The sequence below is a fragment of the Arachis ipaensis genome, chromosome B5, assembly GCF_059453495.1.
Source record: "Arachis ipaensis isolate K30076 ecotype BB chromosome B5, ASM5945349v1, whole genome shotgun sequence".
NCBI classification, from domain to species: Eukaryota; Viridiplantae; Streptophyta; class Magnoliopsida; order Fabales; family Fabaceae; genus Arachis; species Arachis ipaensis.
In genome coordinates this window covers 122328505-122333964 of record NC_142440.1, presented here as the reverse complement: position 1 = coordinate 122333964, position 5460 = coordinate 122328505, and the positions used below count along the sequence as shown (strand labels likewise).

The 5460-nt window shown below is 39.2% G+C and overlaps 1 pseudogene; it reads right to left on the bottom strand.

Moving 5' to 3' along the window:
• Positions 1–2119: 2119 nt before the first annotated feature.
• LOC107640898 (protein FAR1-RELATED SEQUENCE 5-like) lies at positions 2120–4312 on the bottom strand (annotated as a pseudogene).
• Between the last annotated feature and the right edge of the window lie 1148 nt (positions 4313–5460).

The window sequence follows — 5460 nt, the reverse complement described above, 5'->3', positions numbered from 1 at the left end:
AGATGACGTTGCTTCTCCCCCAAGAGTTCAGGAAGATGGTGGAAACGAGAAGTACCACTCCCAAACTAACTTAGGCACTTGTGCTGCTGTACCGATTCATTTTTCCCACGGAAGATATCCGTCTAGAGGTAAAAAAAATGCTTCTTTTTTCTAATTTAGAGTGCAAGTGTCTCGGATGGTGTTTGGGTGCATGTAGTAGAGCTATTAAAAGAATCTGACTAATGTATGGTTGGTCCATGTGATGTATTTCTTTGAATATATATACTTATATTTAACATAGGCTGTTGTTGTGTATGTATGTAGAACACTGGGAAAGGAAATTGATGAAGAACCTAGAACCCAAAGGCTAAAGGGTAACTAGGAGTTTCGTGGATTCTTTTTTTTTAAGGTTTACTGAATTAATTGATTTTTTTGATTCATCTAATGTGTATAGTTGTCGTGATGAGTTTACTTAATATCAGGTCATAATAGTCAACAATGTTACGGATGCTGTATGACTACATTCTGGAAATATTCAAGCTCTCAATCCCAGGAAGCAAAACCCTGCCTGTCAAAGTAAAGTCATGCCGTAGTCAAGTAGCTGATAACATAGAAAGATTCGTTATTGTACAACTTAAAGGAAATGTCCGCAGTGTTTCAAACATTTATTGTTTTTAGTGTTAAATTCTGTCAGTATGTAAGACTCTAACAACCTCAAAATGTTATTGAACCTAATAATCGAAACTATGATATGAGCGAATAAAAATGTGTTTGTGTTTACGAATTCTCTGCTTCATATATCTATATATATTTCAAACTGCTTTCATACACAGTGTGCCATTTTCCCTTAAATAAAATTTTCAATGAATACAGGAAATCCATAATAACAAAGTAGATTCACAACCTCAACGTTACAAAAGAGATTCGTAACCATCTAAGAACAATTCAACCTTGGAGACTACAACCCATTCAATCAAATAATTTGGTTGGTAAATCAAATGCATTAAGAAAGTAAAAAAATTCAATTAACAAAGCTCTGTTTTTTCAACTGTATTGCATAACCACAATGGTAGGAACTCCTTACTCCAAATGCAACCACAATAAACTGCAACTAAGATACAGCAATGTAAGCAAAACACATGCATATTATTCAACATTATTGTCATCATAATGGACTAAGTAGGGAAAAAAATCAATTTACACAACTCTAATTGATCAACTGAATTGCATAATCACAATGGTAGCAAATCGTTACCCAAAAGTCAACCGTAATTTACTACAACGAGAATACAGCACTGTAAGCAAATCACACACATATTATTGAACATCATTATCACCAAAATGGACATATTCATACTTAACGTAAATAACTACAACTTAAAACTCCTCAATACCAAGCAGTGACTAATACATTGCGGTCAGTAAATCAGGATAGATCATGCTTTTAGAACCAATTATACTTGCATTGCACTAAATTCAGAAGACTAATTCCTTGAAATGGTCAAAGTGTCCTATGCATCGACGCGAACAATGCCATGTACGATCCTTGTTTGTTGCCACAAGGCAGTGACGATGGTAACAGATCTCAGACATCGATCTGCACATGTCGTGTGTCACATTTATCATCAACGACATCATTAACGCATTCATATTTCGTGAATGAATGTCTCTTGTCCTGCTGTGACTCCTTCACCTGCTGATAACATCATAATCCCCAATCAGAAACTATAATCATGCATAAAACCATAATGGTCATTCATCGCAAAGTGGTTAAGAGGAGTTTTACGCATCACACCTGTGTTAACGAGTAGAGATTTTTATTGAAAACACCATTCGTCGACGCGATGTCAATGGATTCGCTGCTTTCATGGAGGCTCCGCTGTTTTATAAATTTTTTTTTTAGAGAAGAAGAACGAGATCTTCATTAATTTACCCAGTTCATGACACGGAAATTAGATGTTTATATTCAAAAAAATTACCTCAACAAAAGTGTTGTCTTTACCCTTCCGGTTCCTCATACCCGTCGCCGTAAACTTCCTTGTTCCACCCTTTTTAAAAGGCTGCCCAAACCGAGGAGCATTCACATAGTTTAATGGTTTTTAAAGGGACAAACATGGAACAAGATTTTCACAGCAGGAGCCTATTTAGAATAAACAAATCGTACCTTGGTATTAGGTCCTAAGTAGTGTTCGGACTTAATTGAGAACGACCTCGAAGAATTAGCAAACCTCTCTGGACTAAAACCTAAGTCCTTGGCTGATGCATTGCGGTATCGATCGCGATGGTTACCTTCAACACTATGCTGCATCAGATCTGGACAGCGCTTGTAGTAATGACCGTACTTGTGGCAATTAGAGCATGCTCTCTTCTTCCTCCAAGAAGACTTCTTGGAAGGGGCTCCTTTGCTTTTGACAACAAATGGATCGTTGATGTCTTCCACGTTAACATTAGGAGTTGACTTGCCTTGTTTGCGTGACTGCAGGCGGATAACTAAATTGACAAGTTCAGACTGGACTTCATCAAAGTCTGCAAGATCCTTGCAAGCAATATCACACAGCTTGTTGCAATTCGATGCCAATGCTCCAACTCGAAACTTTAAGACCCTTTCGATGTCATCATTCACATGCATTTCTGTGCTAATAAATTCGTTCTTTGCATTCTTTGTCCACCTTTTGTATATCAACGAATCTGGAAACTCATGTATGTTTTCGAACTTCATGGCACAAAAGATATGACTACAGGGAATACCACGTGATTCAAACAGCTTGCACGAGCACGAGAACAGCTTCTTACCTCTATCGACTTCCACCCGTCGATCTTTGGCCGGGTCTCCGAGAGCAGTCACACTGAACTCTACCTTGTCCAAGGTTGTGCTTAGTACCGTTATATTCAAAGCCCTTGCCCTCTGAATCTCATTACGAATTTCCTTGAAAATGTTTCGCGTGAAATAACATGATGCAAATCTTTCATATACCTCCAACGAGGTAATCATCACTGGCTCTGAGCACTGAGACTTATAGTCAGCTATTAACTCGTTGTTTCTATACTCCTTTAAGGCCCTATCCAGGTTATGCATGAAGTCAATGAGGGTGTTCTTGCAATTAACATAAAATCTGATGAGAGAATTTATACCTTCACACTGTGATGTCGTCCTTATGTAACCGAAAAACTTATCCCGGAGGAAACAATGGGACCACATCTCACGAGTTTCGTACGTCTTTTCCATCCAGGTACTGCCAACAAGGTTGTGCTTATCCAAAATGGCTGCCCATCTCCGATCAAAGTCTCTCTGGTCGTTGTTGTCGTATATAAGACCCTTAAAATCGTGCAGGAAATTAGGATTCTTTATATTTTCACATGCATTTCTCTGCAGATGCCATCCGCATAATCGATGGGTCGCTTAAGGCAGAACATTCTTGATTGCATCTCGCATGGCAAGGTCTCCGTCAGTTATTATTGCTTTTGGACTTTTCCCACCCATCACTTCAACAAAGGTTTCCAACAACCACTTATACGTCTTTGTGGTTTCGTCGGATAGTAGGCCAGAGCCGAAGATAACAGTCTGCCCGTGATGATTGCATCCTGAGAAAATGACCAAAGGCTTGTTGTATTTATTCTTCTTGTAGGTTGAATCAAAGGCAACAATATCTCCAAAGCAGTGATAGTCGATAATTGACTGCCCATCTGCCCAAAAAATATGCTCCAGCCTTTCGTCACTAGTGAACGTATACTTTCCAAAGAACAGCGGATCGTTGTTTGACTTGCCAATCAAATAGTTTATTGCCGCATTGGCATCCCCGTTTTTAACTTTTGCCCGACGATAGCGATCGATGTGGTTGTACAAATCTTTCCGTGTGAAGCCAGCATGACGATATCCACCCTTCTGGAATGCAATATACCCTATAATATGGCAGGTCCTGACACCAAAATTATGAAGATTTTCCACTTGGACTCTATCAGTCACAGTGAGACGACGATTGGCCGGAACCAGATGCGCAAATTGGGGTGGCGTCAGATCGTGGTTGTGAGATTCGACAAAACATGATACCTTCCATCTACCGCAGCCGTAGTCAAGCTTTACCCTAAGCGGAGCTGGACACTTGGTTCGCGTTAGTGACCTTGCCTCCCTTGATCTATCATCTAGATGGAGATACCTCATATTCCTCCAGCCCTCTTTGTTGCAAACAAGTTGCCTGCTAATGATTCTACCTTGATTATCCCTAACCACGTCGTCCTTCCTTATTACAAATCCATGCCAACAAGAATAAGCGTTATAAAACTGGCATGCCTCATCCTCTGTCCTAAACTCCAGGTTCCAAATATCCTCCACCATTAAATCTGCTATTCTTTTTACACCACAAACTTCTTCACTCTTGCTAGTAGAATCCAGCGAATCCACATCGTCGTCTTCAGCATCGTCTTCTGCATTCGGTTGATAATCGAAATCATCACCCAAATCATTATCAGAATCATTATTCACATCATCCTCGTTTATGGACATAATTTAACCCCTGCCATAATTTTACCCAAAGATGTCAATAAACAGAGCCACTAGCAGCAACGAAGGGAAGCTAAACTAAGCTGCATGTAAAATTAAATGAACCAAATCTAATTAAACTAACCCAATTGTTTACGACCCCAGTATTAGGTTTTAATTTCAATTCCCCAAACTTAGCCACAGCATAGAACTGGACAATGTTACTTTATATCCAAATTCCAGAATAGCAACCCAACACCGTAAACAGAGAATCATTGAAAAGACATAGACTATCTTCAAAATTAAACTAATCTGGATTAACAAAAAAACTTAATCGGACATACCTTGATGACAACCAAAGGTTGAGCTTGAACGGATAAAAAATGCACTGTCGGAGTCGGAGGGAGGTGACCTTACCTAATCCAACGCACCTAATTCGAAGTCAGCAAAAAAATGGGGATGGTAACCCAGCTTCCACCAGCCACAGTTTCGTCAAAAGCAGAAGTTCAGTAACAAATTTTGAATACTGGAGCCACATCAGTTTAGCATTCACCATCTCCTCAGTTGACGTCGATGCCTAGCCGACGGAACCAGAGTACCAGTTCCGGCTCCTGTTACTCGAAGGAGATCAATCTTGCTAAATGGACGCTGGGTGGATTACTCTCTGGTGTAACACTGAACGAAAGCGAAAAAACCAAACAGGGTTGGATAGTGGGTACTAGGATAACAAATTTCACTGCTAGACGAAGATGTGTTTTTCAAGTTCTGAGAGATGCATGTTGAATTTCAGGAAGAGATGGAGGGTACTTTTTAAAATGAAAAATAAGTTAGATAGTAGAAATTATAATTGCAAATGTTCTCTAATACACTATACAGTATCTATATACTCTAATTAATGTAGTATCTATTATGGTATATGTTCATTAAAAGCTTTTGCTATAACCAATGAATGCATTAATGCAAGGTTGAAAATTTTACTTGATCAATGGCTGAAATGATGACAC